This window comes from Homalodisca vitripennis, chromosome 5, assembly GCF_021130785.1.
Source record: "Homalodisca vitripennis isolate AUS2020 chromosome 5, UT_GWSS_2.1, whole genome shotgun sequence".
Lineage (NCBI taxonomy): Eukaryota > Metazoa > Arthropoda > Insecta > Hemiptera > Cicadellidae > Homalodisca > Homalodisca vitripennis.
The window spans coordinates 79,773,612-79,790,193 of NC_060211.1; the positions used below are offsets into that span (position 1 = coordinate 79,773,612).

General features: G+C 35.0%; 1 protein-coding gene across 2 annotated transcripts in view; it reads left to right on the forward strand.

Moving 5' to 3' along the window:
• The window catches only part of LOC124362415, a 49,446-nt gene that overhangs the window by 19,738 nt on the left and 13,126 nt on the right, over positions 1 to 16,582 (forward strand). The gene's annotated exons all lie outside the window — the stretch shown is intronic.

Below are 16,582 nucleotides of genomic sequence, written 5' to 3' on the forward strand. Positions count from 1 at the left end.
GCTGTGAGGTGTAGAACTGGCAATTATTGTGAATTTATGGCTTTTTCAGGGGCGTAGTCAGCCGATGGTCCAGGGTGGAGGGGCAACTGATATGGAGAATGATAAAAGTATGATAGTGATCGGCAGATTATTTTTTAATTCGGTTAATTAAAACATAACTTTCGAGGGATTTTTTAAACTTTTCGACTAAACTTCTCGACCACTTCAAAGGCCAGTCCAGTCAAAGACTTGGACTTTGGTTGCTTTACATTTGGTAACGTTTTTAGAATCTCTAGAAGAGGGGCAGCTACCCCTTCCTGCCCTCCCTTGGCGACGCCCTTGGGCTTTTTATATATTGTATATATCGGTTTAATGCAGTTTCATTTTAAACACTTCGACCATTTTGATAACGTAATATCTTTTTACTGAGGAACCCAACATTATTTGTTGGAACTTTAAATGTGCGTTGCGTAGCAAAATTTTTTACATTGAATGATAAAAATTTGTTTGATTTTAGTTAAATGTTTTGTTATTGGTTGTTCAGATTTAGTGCATTTCAACCCTAAAAATTAATAAATAGTTGCAACATATCTTTGAGGAAAGCTTGATAAGGCAATTATATAACGCATAAAAGACTGATTCTTAATTACACTATCCTCACTGGATATTTTTTGCAAGTTCATGAACAACCAAATCCAGTGCCAAGGATAAATTGTGACAAGAAGAAAAATACATTGACATCGTCATATATCTGAGTCAAAGCCAGTTCAGTATATTCTAATGTGTATTCATCGAAACTTTCGTAGCGGATAAACCAGTTAACACAAACCATATAAAAATTGAGTGTTGAATATACAGATCGTCCCTCTTACACAAACAAATTTCGGGACCCAAGGTTCCTATTTCAATGTCTAAGTGACTGCGCCACTGCCCACGTAATAATTGGTAAAGCCGCAGCCGCACTGTTCAATACCACCACCATAATTGTGTGGGCAACCCTGTATCACGTGGTCTTTGACACATAGCATTTGGTTCGGTGGCATTTTACGTCCAAATGCTACTTTCCTGTCAAGAACGTATCCAGAAAAAGAGTTGTCTCAAACATTAACAAACGTAAACAAACCCTGACTCGGAATTTCAAGACAAATCAAATTCATCCATACAGTAGAAGTATTGACAGAGTACAAGTGTCGTCGAACGTAAATATGTGGTCCACCGCTTCTCTTATGAGGACATTAAAAAAATTTTATTTTTTTTCTCCACGATGTCAAGTAAGGGCATTTTGAGTAAAAGGGAAATGCCAATCGGATCGGAAAAATGTAACTAATGGGTATGATGATTTAATAAAAACTGCTCTCCATCACTCCAGAAATGGTGAAAGCCAGAAGGAACACTTAATCCACCGTCGCGCACTGCAGTGTGGAAAAAGCCAGTATCCAAATCAATACGTTCACAATAGCGCTGAGACAAACGCTCGCTTAGTTACAGCTTTTTTGTATAACATATCCCTACCCACACTTAATCTTCACTAATAATAATGTAGACACGAAAACTCTCATTTACACACCTCCTGTAGGATTTAAAAATAAAATCAACTCGCTCGGGACGGTGACGTTTTTCCACCAGTGTCATATCGATATTGAAAGTACGTTACTTACTTTTCTCGCTAACCTCAGGAAGTTATTGAGAATGCCGAAATTCCCGACAAAACTGTCTTGATAGTACCCAAAGGATGAGTCACAAAGGATGTAAATAATGGAAGAGAAAATGGCTGATAGGACGGAAAGGATTAGCATTTTCGTTTCCTGTTTCGGGGAATCATCGCAAGGATTCTATGAGCCAGATATATGAAGTCCTTATAACCATTCCTCATGTTAAAATTGGGTAAATTTAAGGGAGTATTGTGGGTACTAACACCTTTCATATAAATCATTTTATTTCTTTTTTTAAGGATAAGCCGATTCCCTTTTAAACCTTATTCTGTCTGTTCTTGGGGAGAATCTTATCAATAGAATAAGAAGGAAAGTCTATATAGTGTAATGGTACTGATAAAAAGTGCAAGAAGGATGCGGTTACAGACATGATTTGAATCTGCGCTATCTCTAACTCAAATCCAAATCTGACGTCGTAGACCACGAGGCCTTTGCTCTTCTATCATAATTATTCTTTTTCTCGTTTTTGGACGTTTCTAGCGATATAAAAAACATTTCGTTAATAAAGAAGTACCTATGCAGTGTAATTCTTTTTCTGTTTGAAAAGCTCGTTGCTTATCGTGCTTATATTATATGGACGATTCAGTCAATATCTTGTTATGACAGATACCGGTACTGTAAAACTAAGATAGAAGCTACGAAAGACTAAAGTTCAATGAGTAGTACCCGAAAAACCTAAAAATGTTTTTAAATTCTTTAAGTTTCACATTTATTTCCTAAAAATTGCATTCGATGAGAATTGTTACTCTTGTTCTTTTAAAGTAAATAAAAACGTTACAATCAGAGATCAATTTAACTTGTGTAGAATTAATGGGTTTGCTGCTTCTCCTGAGTTTTAAGTGTACCCGTGCGATGTTTTGAGCAAAATACGCGTATCATATATACATTGCTTAGGCGAATACTGAATAAATGCACTATAACGAATAGTCATTCCACGACGGAGGTTAATTACTCAACTACGCCCTTTAAAAACCACGTCCATCTAATGCCGAGTTATTTTTAATTCGGTCTTTATGGAATGCGACTTTGTTCACTCGAATGGTAGACATTTCACATGGGTTTCACAAGTAGCCTTTGCTTGATTCTTATTCAACACCACTATCGGCTGGTTTTTTTGTGTACACCAAACCGAAAATGTTCCTGTACGGTAAGGGGAATGAATGTTAAGCTGCAACCCTACCCGTTTGGGAGTAGACGGTCAGATATTCTCTGACGTTGGTAACGAAACCTAAGTGTATTTGTAGCACTTATTTATTATTATTGAACATCAACTACACTTGGAGCATCTTGATGAGTGTGGACGTTTCAAACCCAGCAAACACAACTTAAATCTTCCCATAGTAGGTAAATGTGATTGTAAACTGCTCCTAATCTATATCAAATGACTTTATGGATATGCTGGTTCCAAACAAATATAGAGGATACTAAAAGGCGTTTTCAGGGAGTGGGTCGCAAGCGATTAATGCCGCCATATACGTACCGGAAGCCTGCCTAAACAGTCTGTCGGTTTCCGCAGGTTGGACTGATCACACCATACACCTTCAGTTGAATCCAGTCAGGCAAGCGGTATTTTTGTGTGTAGTAAACTACTTGCAACAGTGGCGTAGCGAAGGGGGGGTGTCCAGGGGGTCCGGACCCCCCCCCCCGAAATTTTAAGACATATTAAAAAATAAAGCATGGAGCAGGAGAAAAAGGAGAGTTATCATTACTCTTGTCTACAAACATTAAATTGATTGATTTAATTGATTAAAGTGACCGTTGTTAAAAATATAATTGTCCTTTTGTTTAAACCATAAAGTATCAAACGATAGGTTTGGGCTCGGCCTTTCGGATAGTGTAGTGTAATCACGGTATTATAGGGCGCGGTCACATGACGTCGCAAAGTAAACTGAACCGTAACTCGGCGAACAGTTGAAATTAGCGACCACTTCTTTCAAATTCGCCTTAGGGACGTAAAATGACTGCTTAGAATTAAGTTACGACGTTGATTTTAGGTGTCATTAAACTGTAGACGTGTATATAATTATCGAAAAAAATATAAAACATCACTTTCGGTCGGAAAATACACTTGAAAAACTCTACTGTTTAGAACTTCAACTAATTTGGACTTCAGTTATAGAGGTAAACGTGGTGTTTTCGAGTGAGTTAGGACGACGATTTTTGTTATCATTAAACTGTACACTATACCTATATAATTATCGTGACAAAAATCACTTCCGGTCGGTAAATACCGAAGAAAAGCTCTCTACAGATTTAAGTTTTAACGATTTTAGATTTCACTGGTTGAGTGGTTGAGGTAAAAGTGGTACTTAGAATTATGTTAATACCTAAAATCAATGTCCTAACAGGTAGTCGAGTACAGTTTAATGATAACAAAAAATCGTCGTCCTAACTCAATCAAAAATACCACGTTTACCTCAATAACTGAAGTCCGAAGTAGTTGAAGTTCTAATCATTAGAGATTTTCAGGTGTATTTTATTTCCGACCGAAAGTGATTTTCTTTCCCGATAATTATATACTCGTCTACATCTATCAGTGAAATCCAAAGTAGCCGTACTTCTAATCAGTATATCAGAGTTTTTCCGGTGCATTTTCCGACCGTTAGTTTGATCTGTACCCGAGCAACGCTCGAAAATTGCCCTCCTTTTCTAAAGGGTTTTCGGCCGTCAGTAGCCCAATGTCCCCGAAGGGGTGTTTCATTTTCTCCACAGAATATAGTTGTGTCAATTATACGCTTGAGTGAAGCTCTGTTTTGTTCTTTTTCTTTCTTATCCAGTGAATCCACTTCACTTTGGTGCCTTCTACTCGGTCAGAATCGAACTTCGTAAAGTTTCTGTAGCTATACAAGAAAATTTGTGGTACTAGAGTTGCTGTGAGAGTTGAATTTACCTATTACATCTTTCCACTTTCTACATGGCGTAGTTACTAAAGCTCCATATTTTTGGTATTTACCTTTTATCAGTGGACTCAATGGCAAATAACACACAAAACGTTCCCCGGATTCGGACCCCCCCCCGAACGAAACTTTCTGGCTACGCTACTGACTTGCAATGCGTGAAATGAAATGTAATTGAAATGTCCTCCAGTGATGAAGATGCGAATGCCATTTTAGCTTTATTAGTAATCTTAAATGGTAACAGGAAATGGCGAAAAAACGCGAGTTGTTGTGTAAACAGTGGTTGTCGAAGAGGGGTACGTACTCACATGTAAATTTAATAAGTGAATTAAAGGGAATCCCAAAGGATTGGCAAATAAACTTTATTCACTAAGAAACTGTAATCGTTCATAACTGGCAAGTGTGTTTGCCAAAGGAGCTTAGTCATTTCATTGCCATGAATAAACGTGGTATACAGTACGTAATAGGCATATGAGTTTTACAATAAATCAGTTTTTGTTCCATTTAATTACAATAAATTATTGTTATGTATACTTACATCGTTATTTTCAGTAGTTTTCGCATCACCCAAGTTGCTTCTTGAATTTCTCGGAGTTCCTTGGTCATCCACAAACTATAGAAGGTTGTAATACTAGAGTCTTGGTACTTATATCTTGTCTCGAGAACAACCGGACCTCGAAGAATCCCTCACCTTCTCTAGTTCTTTTCTGTAGCTGATCCTCAAATTGTTAATTTTGGTATAACAGTAGATGTCGTACAGTTGGAATCTACCTGTTTTTACACTTCAACAAGCCGTACGTAAGCCGTTTCGCTCTTCGTCCTATCGTGATACTCCGACGATTTTATTTTCCATAAACACGGTTCACTTTCATAAACACTAATAATTCCTCGAGACACTTATTTTCCTTTTATCGCGATATGTTGCCTGAGCAACCCACAAGAACTGTGTCAACTATGCTGCTTGCAGTCAGGTGGCCGGAAATCCCCAAACACGCACCAACCCGCCTGAATCATCTTCCGGCCAGCCGGATGGCCGAATAGATTTTTGTTCGATCACCGGGCGCCTGTCTCCACACTGACAGGCCAACCGGAAACCATAAACGCTCCGTGTTCAGGCTGAACTGTCCAGCTTGTATGGCAGCCTTTAAGGTTATATATTTTGTATTTGGTTAGTACATTAAAAAAAATTGCCAATAGAGGTTTGTCCCAGCTCTTTAAGATAAGATAACTTTTCTTAATATAGAACAATAGAACCCCTATGCCCCGTTATGCAACCCCTTTACAGAAATCAAAGTTATTATTAATAGTCAAACTTGTATTTGAAATACTTTAAAGTCCTTAATCTGACCCTCTTATAATGAAATCCCATTTCTTTATTAAACTGCAATAACTATAGCCGAAAACTTGCCCTTTTGGTTGCCCATTTTACTAAATGGTTATATCGAATAAAGTTCAGTAATTCGTTTTGATCTATTCCCTCCCAATTACTCCGCTGCATGGAAATTGACTTTAGGATCTCTACCAGTACCAATGCTGATGTATGGTATTAAATGAAAATTACTTATGGATATCGAACCAGGTATTTAGCAATCTTATTCGATTTGAGAGAGCCTAATACCAATTTTGATGTTCGGTGACAATACAGAAATGCCCCTATTATCATCAACGTGAATCCCTAATTTAAGTTCAACGTGTATTAATCATATCTCTAGTCAAGCAAATTCAAATACAAACAAGCAACCAAGAACAATTTAATAGGCCGACACATTTGTTAGGATTTACTCTTTGTTGCAATTTAACCTTATCGTGCAGGAAAATATAGCACTCTTGACTAAAAACTCTTAAGTGATCTGTTTAAGTAAAATAACTGGCACATAAAGCCGTGAAGGATTAAATAAATAAAATTAATGTTTACACTGCGTCAAGCCTTTTATATCCTTTTAATGCGTATGGCAAAATTTTGATAAAAAGAAAATGCTAACATTATTAAAAATTGAGCACTTTCCGTAGTCAGGGTATGGGGGATTTAGATTTAATTAAATAATACTGAATAAATAATGTTAAGTCAACACGGTATTGTGTTGGCAGTATAACCATATTTACAAAGATAAAACACAGATGAGGTTATCTCAGAAAGACTTGACCCACGCGATGTGCAAAGAATACTGGCGTGGCATTGGGAGCGGTGACCTTACACTAATTATCTGGGACGAGTCTTGATTGTAAACAACTCAGTTACCGGCGCGCCTCTACACGTGGTACTCATTAATGTACAACGCTGACTGACTGGTGAGGGGGGGAGTGCTGGATGACGTGGGCGGGAAAACTACAATTATTTGTGTCCCAAGGGTGGAAAAGTACTCTGTCACTCTAAAAGATAAATTTGACCTCACGACGCAGAGGCTCGAAAAATTTATTTTGGGGCGAACAATATTTACCTACAATTTTAACACAAGGAGGACTAGGTATATCGCATAACAGGCTTCGCCGAGGTGCAATTTAAAAATGTCAAGTCTATATGCCATTTTATTATTGACAAATAGAACGTCACATTATCATACGGAAAAGGAAATTTTACATCCCCCGGTAAACAAAAGAGAAAATTGTAATAGCCTACGGAGTGATAGACTTCAATGACACTCTACCAAACTTCATATTTGGACATGCACTATTACGAGTGCCTTCTTGTAGTTCATTCTTGTATATGCAGAAATCAAGTTTCATATAACGTTTCAATTCAGTAGACGAAATCTTTTTCGATACACCCCACCACACACATTCAGATTTTGTGTTCATTAAATTGGATTTAATGTAAGTGTTTCAATAATAAAAGTCTACACACCAACTCACCATAAAAATATGTTGTATATTTTAGGATTTTTAGGTTACATGCGTTAATATGTCACGTTAAAATCTCTTAATAGTGTATTGAATTTGTTTAAACCTTTAGTTATCTGCTAGTTTCCCGTTGCCATCATGTTGCCCATAAGACCAATGTAAAAATATTCACTAACCCTCAGCCAAATTCAATGAAGTGATGATGTACCACCATCGAACTCGTTTTTCTCATAACTAAAAGAAAATCCATGCACCATTTCAAGTCTATAAATCAGTTCGTTTTCGAGAACCATGCGGATGGCCAGACAATCAGACAAATAGAAATACAGGTTCATTATGAAAGTAATGCACATCTTCTAAGAAAAATATATTTATTGATCAGATTGATATAAATTATTCAAATTCTTCAAAATAGTCTCCGCCTGCATCAATACACCTGCAGAGGCGATTCTACCATGGCTGGAAATCACCCTGGAACTCCTCGACTGGAATGGAATGCCTATCAGGTAGCTACCTTGTAACGTGAGCTTGGATGTTCTCCGATGACTCCAAGTGCTTTCCCTTCAGCTCTCTCTTCAGTTGGAGGAACAAAAAAGTCATACGGGGTCAAATCAGGGCTGTAAGGAGGCTGGGGCACCACGGGGGTCTTGTTGAGGGTGAGGTAGTTGGTAACGACGAAGGCCGAGTGGCTGGGGGCATTGCAGTTGTGAAACTGAAGACGTCTTTGATTTCAGGCCTGACGCGTTCGACCCGGCGTACCTCCAGCACCTCCACGTAAAAGGCTGCGTTAACAGTTTGTCCTTGTGGTGCAAACTCGATATGGCCGATTCCTCAACGTCAAAGAAGACAATCAGCATTATTTTGATGCAAGATTTGCTCATACGCGCGTTTTTGTGTTTGGAAGAAGATTGTGTTGTATCACCTTCAACATTAAGATCTCGGAATGCATTCCTCCTCAAAGGCCTCTTGAGGCATTTGATAAGCTTCCGTTGCATCCTTCCCAAGCCTCACACAAAACTTGATCGCGTACCGCTGTTCCAGCGAGTCTTGACACAATCGAAAAACAGACTTCACGCAAATACACGACCTACCACTCCTACTACTTGGAGCAAACTGAGACCACCAGATGCGTTTGGAGGGCAAATCTTCACCACATTAATTTTACCCGACTGGTCAGGGCGCGCTGCGATTTATTAGTTGTCACAATAAAATCATGTGCATTACTTTCATAATGCACCCTGCACATACAGAAATGGGGTTTTCTCTTGCCCCCTACTAATTTATTTTCTTACTGTTTTACTGTACTACTTTATTCTTCGGAGAAACAAAGTAAATTTACATTTCTAATGATTAAAGTATCCCTTAGTACTTGTTTAGAAGAAGTAAATAGCCACTTTGCACAGGAAGTGGACGTAAAATAAAGAATTAATATTAAGTGGAAGAGTATTACAATTTTATTTTCTCTTGTATAAAAAAATCTAATATTTCAATGTCTGTGGTTTTAAATGTATACTGTGGAGAAATCAAACCCGTTTTACACGGGGTTTTGAGACTGTTTTTGCAATCCAGCGTAAACAAATATGGGAAATTTATGATTCTATAATTGGAGTTCAGAGAAAATCAATATATTACTCATCTTTATAGTTTATAACATGGAATACAATGTATAAAACAAACTTTTGTTTCCTCAAAGATATATTAACATTTTGAACACGTTTTTTGTGTTAAATACAATTAAATATACAGTATTCGTACTGATTTTTAAACACCCGATTTCAATTTTTGTATCCAATACGAAAAGTCAAAAGTAATTATTTTATATAATTAAAGACGTTTCTAAAGAAAATAGATAGAGACTAGCTAAATATATAATATTTAGAAACTTCATGAATAAATGTACAGCCGAAAAAAACTGGGATGATAGTCTGGTAAATAAAATTCAAGTATATACTGTACTACACTGGACTAAATCTGTTTTAATATAGAGGCCCATTGAGCGCCATCAATTTATCTACACAATATACTAACACAAGCGTGTACAAGTTGCAGATTACTATTTGTAGGCACTCACGAACTCGCTTACATAAATAAAACTTGTCAAAAAATAAGACAACATTACTATAAAATATAATACCTGTTTTTTTAATTAGTTCATTAAAATTCTGAAAAATTATTAGGATGAGGCAAAAGTAAATGTGTTGACTGTATTACAAAAAAACTAACCTTTATATTCACTACGGGCTTCGCCCCCACAGTGAAGCTGAAGCTGTAAAAATTCGTTTTTGTCAATATGTCTGTCTGTCCACACAATATCTCGAAAGCGAACTGACCTGTAGGCTTGAAATTGTGCAAGAAAGTTCATTTCTATATAAGGAACACTGAGTTTCGATTATGGTGCATGTCCCTCCATGGCTGAGCGTTAACGTATACTTTTATATTGGTCTTATGGGTACCCATGATGGTTATTGGCTGAGCCTTAGCGAAGCCTTTTACTTGTGGAGTTGGAAAAATCTCTTAGGGGGTCTGTGTCTCTCTCTGTCTGTTCGCACAACATCTCAAAAACGTACTGATCTACCTATGGACTTGAAAATATGCATAAGGCTTAATTTCTATATGCGGAACACTGAGTTCGATGATGCATGAGATTTGGCTGAACGTTAGCGAATAATTTTACATGGATATTAGGGTAACCATGATAGCAAAGAGGAAATAGCAGAATAAATCAATTTTTAAACGAACTCAATATAATCAAAAGAGATTAAAACATATTAACATATTTAGCATAACTACCAACACATACATAATTTTATAGAAACAGTGAGTAGAATTTATTATTTAAACACTGATATGAAACTCAATTTAGTTTTTTCAACATCTGAATTAATAATGTGGAAAGATATGTCGAGAAAGATTTCATGTGGTGTGGCGTACTTCTGCCTTGTCCTTAAAACAATGTAAAAACGTTCACAATCGCTCAATAACAATATACATCCATGAGATTATTTCTTAAATTGGTTATACATTTTGTTTGTGAACAATTCAAATCTTAATTTTCTTTGTTGCCCCCAGCTTTTTTAATAATTTTAACCCGTTTATCCTCACATGTGCTCGTATATAATGTAGAAGTTACGGATACGTGTCACGCTATCAGTTAATTTAGCTTGTTCAGTCAACTATCCGAGATAAAGCCCTTATTAATATACCACAGAATAGGTTGGGGTGGTTGGGTTCACTTTTCCCGGTTTCGGAATAGAAATTATAATTATGAAATAATACTTTTCCCATTTCCCTTCCATTTTAAATACCGTATATCTTAATTAAATTATTTTTAAAAGTTGATATATTTCGTGTTCTAGTACTGGAGACAGGAAAATACGAATGTGGTAGAATGTAGGTACGTTACATATAAACATTATATTATTTTTATAAAAGTATTCGTTGTTTAGGAGAACAAGTTAATGGTTCCACATTTTTTACGAGATTAATAAACCTTCTTAAGAACTACGTTAACTTTAGAAAAACATTTTATATCTTGTAAAATTAGTATATTAAAATGACAAGAGCTGATATTAGCAGTACTCTCTACAGGGAGAAAATGTACAATAAACTAATCCGTTTCACTTATTAAAAAAATGGAGGAACTTAGAAACGGTAGCATCAAATTATCAAAATACTGACAGTCTGTGGTAAAGAAACCTCATTGATCTCTATTTCGCCACAACAGCTGTTAATTGGTAAAGTCTCAGATAATTACGACATAGATCCATCGTCTTCAACTATCCTGTATAAGCTGATATGTTTACTAACAGTTTCGGATTGGCATATGTTGTCTGAAAACGGTTCTGCATAGCGAGTCCGATATTTACGAAAAACTTTGATTGTGTTGACAAGGACTCGCCTGCAGTGTGAATTGGAATACTTTAAACGGATATTTTGCAATTTTGCTAAGCAGCTTGCTTAAACCAAAAATTTCTAAAGACTGCAATTTTTGTTGATAATTGGTTTAAAGTCAAGTTATTACTATACAAGGATATGTTCTAAACGTATACCAGGGACAAGGATAGACGGTGATTGCAATAAGCCAACCATGAACAAAGATTTGTAGCAGTGTTGACTGTTTTAAGCTGTCCATGACGTCTAGAATATTTAAACCTTAGTATAGGTTACTACTTAAAATTGCATTTTCCGAGCTTACAAAATCGGCTATTAAAAATACTGTGAGCGCAATTTTCAGTTTGATTCCTGCTATACTGAACTCCCAGAGTGGTCTGATTTCTTGCTATGCTAAGCATTTTTTTTATAAATCCAATGAAAACTGGTAGTTAGAAGATATTTTGCAAAGTTATAATTAATCTAGTGACACTCATTTCCACATTAGGATTACGGACAACGAATGTACAGTCAATAGCTATGCTGAAATACAAACCAACTGAACATCATTAAAAATTTTAAATTGTCCACTTGAACAGTTACTGGTTAAATTTGTAAAATTATTTTTATAGAATAAACAATTAAAGAAGTAAAAAAGTGTAAAAATTATATTTTTTATATATTTGAATTTTACTATGGAACAATAATCGTTTCATAATTGATTCGCCATTGCCAAGAATCGTTTTTGTAACTGACTACGTAATAATTATAGTTTAAATTATATTACAATTAATATTATTATAATATTGCGAGTATCGAAGGACCAAGTAGAACATCGCGTCGGGAGCTAGTACGAGCGCCGTCTATCTGGTGCCCGCAACACTACTTGCAGCCGCTTTACTGCATGACCTTTTGACCTGAAATTCAATAGAGTTCCTCTTTAGACCAAGATAGAACTATGCACTAATCTCTGAACGTGTCTACCAAGAGTTATCTCACTGCCGGCAGATAGGCGACATCACGATTTTAGTAAAAGTCTGTCCGGACTTTAATAACTAACTAACTGTTTAACTAACTAACTAACTAACTTTAATAACTAACTAACTAACTAACTAACTGTTCGTCAGTAAGTTTTGATTGGGCTCAGTGCTCTTAATGCATTATCCACCTCCCATATCTACTGATGTACTCTAGTAGGGTTTTGGACTGAGGGGATGAGCTGGAGGGGTTGGCATCGTCCTACAAAACATCATCAGGCTATAATATTAGCCTGAGTACTTAGAAGGAGGGACTGGAACTGAAAAGTGAGTGGATCCAGAAGAACCAAAGTACCGGTTGTATTGAAACGACCTTGCGTTTACCCCTAAAAATACGCTAAACCTCATACACTTTGACTCCCTTATTTGTGAACGCGGCGTTATAGAACATGTCTTATTTTAAAGATACAACTAGGAGAACGCTCATCTTTCGCGTAACAGGATGAGTGAAAACATTACCGCAGTTAATCCATATAATTCGCTGTGTTACATATAAATAAGATTAATACATTTTATCTTCATTTATGTTATAAAGCGATGCATACCGTACATTAATTAAGAATACATAACACGACCGAGACATTAATATAATTCTACGATATTTGAAGTTTATTTTTTACAAATAGGTTAACAACAATAGCAATTTTACTATTCCGTTTCATTTCCGTCTAAAACTTATAATTAAATGAAGTAAATGGCTTATGCCTAGCAAAATGTACAACATTTACTAAAGTTATAAAATTATCAAACGATTTTTATGCAGTTGTGTACTTCATTTCAAATATAATATTAGACAAAAATGTTCCATAGCACCACTGGTCAATTGTAGAATCGCCTTTGTGCATGGAAAAATTCTCAAAGTTCCTGAATAATCTAAAGGGGTTTCTTCAAACATTAACCATCCTATTTAATCAGAACATTACAAAAACCATTCCCGAACGATTAAGGTTGTATTATATTCGAATTCTTTTCATTAAACCGTAATTTTCCAGGCCGGCTCTGTTTTCCAGACTATCCCGCGCTGCCCCAGAACATATAAAAGTAATAATCTAACATGGGGGTTACTCACAACCAAACATAAAAATAAATGATTATCTAATATTGCTGAAATAAATTGAGAAATCCAATAAACATCCCTCTCCTGACTCGGTTTTACATCGCAGCTTTCAAAAGGAACGTGAACTCGAATAAAAATTCTCGGGCGCAAAAAAGCTCCATATAGTGTCTAAAAACTTTAGAACGTTCCATTTTGAAATTGTCTGTTTATATACATCACTGGGATTATCGTCATTATGTTTTCAGGTATCTACTACAAAGTATGTTGAGAGAGGTTATGAAAAATATAATGTTTTAATCCCATAACCTTGATATCTAGAGGTGTCTGACATTGAAATTGGATTAATTGATTAGGCGATATTAGTTCTGAGATTATAATATAAGTCTGTATATGACTTATACCCGGCAAATAAAAAAACTCATACTATAGGAGAAAGAAATGTTTCAAAATCATTTTAATGTGTAGTGCTACTCAAAATAAATAATGCAAGAATACTTTTAAAACTAACTGTTTTTGGGCACGTTTTATTTCGTTGCTTCAATAAAAACCACGCGAGCTATTAAAAATATTGGTATCATCTGTGTCATCGGTAAATTAGTTAATCAGAGTTAATAATAAGTTAATCAAAATTTACTTTTTAATTTTTTAGTAAAGGTTATTTATAAATTAGTTAATCAAAGTTAATCAAAATTTACTTTTTAATTTTTTAGTAAAGGTTATTTATTTTGTTATACTAATTTTATTTAATGGGGTTGATATGAGTGGCAAATATTTCATTAGGACAGTTGTACTTCCTATTTTTTACTAAATCAGCATTGTACACAAAACTTTTTATTCAAATTATGGTTTAATTTGGGCAAACCAGCTGTGTTTTTGCTCAAATAAAATTCAATCTTAAAATACATTTGAAAATAATAGCATGTAGAACTATAAGTCATAAAAATTAAATAACAATTACAGTTAACTAAACACACGATATTAATTAAAACAGAGATTAAAAACTTCTACAATTAAAGAGAACCTTATTCAAATATTCATAAACTACACCCGCATGCCAATGTTAGCCAAACCCCTTGAGATGTATTGTCACAGTCGATGTTTACATGTTCCGTACACACATACGTATACAGGCCCTAAAAGGTTTTGTGAGCGTGCGGGGGTGTTTCTCATCCTTCAGTCTGGTCAGTTTTGACTAAAAACGCACGCACAACAATTTTCTGGATGGGGGCTGAAACAGTATAGTAGTTTATTAGGCACTCCATTAGTATTATTGCAACAGTCGACCATCTATTAAGAAAATAGAGACTTAGATGAACCCTCCCAGGGATTTGGATTCCTTCAACGAATTACTATTTCTCCAAAAAGTTCATCCACAGTTTTGTTCTGGGTAAAAAAAAAAAAAAAAAAAAAAAACGCTTGGGAAGTTGAGGTTGAGTGGATTGCTCTGTTCGCGCTTTGGTTTGGCGATGGTCGCGGCAGTGTAAAGATATGGATATTGGCTTTTCTATGTTACAGCTATTTCCTTCATTTGGTTTTCCACCATTTCTGATTTGAAGCTTGTCAGGCTGCAAAGGCCTCATTAGTATCGAGTACTTAAGAGAATCGTCACTATCATGGATCTTCGGAGCAGGTATGTGAATTTTCTAAGTGGGACGAAATGCTTTTCGGGGTGGAATAGTCCTGTCCTTCAAACCTACTTGTACCTTTGTACTGGATTTATATATCTATACCAGGACAGATAAATGAGGTATCAGGACTCATCCTTTAACTCCCTTTCTCTCCTATCACTAACCCCTTTCCTATTTTCTTTTTATCTATTATTGCTGAAAATGTTAAAATATATGGCGTTGGACAATTAACTTACTCTAGCGATATGTATCTAGTATCCCCATATGTTTTATGGATCATGTAGTAATGGCAGAAGTTATAGTGTTGATAAATCAGTATGTAAAGAGGTGGTTTTGTATTTTGAAGGTAAGATCGGCAAAGATAAACAAAATTATTTCTAGATATTCTACAGTAAGGTTGATTGTAATGGGCAGATTTCTATAAAATATGCCTAAACGGCTTTGAAAACTCTCCAATTTTCCCAAAATAATACCCAAGAATATCATTTAATACTGATGTTTGGAACTGAAATTTAGAATTTCATCACCTCATTGACGAAGTTGTAAGATTTTATAAAACCTTGTACTGCAAATGTAACCATAATTCAAAAGTTAATTTATTAAAATATTTAAATGATTGTCTCAAAAATTATATATATATATATATATATATATATATACATATTAGAATAATAAATTGTAAACTAAAATCTTATGTCTTTTCAAAGGAGATGAAAAGCAAGCAGACCAGTTTTTAACATTCCTCAATTCTATATCCCCAACAATTAAGTTTTCAAAAGAAATCCAAAAAGTCAAAATTAACTTTCTTGATATAAGCATTTCTAATCTTAATGGAAACCACTCATTTGAAATTTATAGAAAAACAACCCAAACAGATCTTCTAATACCATCATCCTCTAACCATCCATGGAAACACAAATTAGCAGCATTTCACTCAATGATTAACAGAATGTTAAATATACCAATGAGTGATGAAAATAAAACTAAAGAAATGAAAATCATAAAGTATCTAGCTGTCAAAAATGGATATCAACCCCATATTGTAGACAAAATGATTCAGAAGAAAACAAGAAAAATCAATAAAACCAACACAATACGGCCTAATCCTAATAATAATGAAATTCAGAAATATATATGTGTGCCTTTCAATACTAAAATAAACAAAGCTGTTTGAAAAACCTTTCAAAATTCAAAATTTTCCATCAGTTACCAAACAAGAAATAATACGTTTAAACTAATTGAAAACAAAGTAAACCAAAAAGATGATAAACAAGATTTATACAAACAATGTGGAGTATTAATACAAAATTAACTGTAGTGACTGTGAAAGCTATTATATTGGACAAACTGGCAGAAATTTTAATAAAAGGTTTAAAGAACATATACAAGCTTTGAAAACGAATAACATGTCTACAATAAAATCAAATTTCGCTGAACATTTATTAGAAACTGGACATAACTACAAAAGTATTGAAAAGAACATGGAAATTTTGGACATTGAAAGGAAAGGAGAAAAATTAAACACGAAAGAAGAACTACATATTTATCTAAATTATAACAAAGA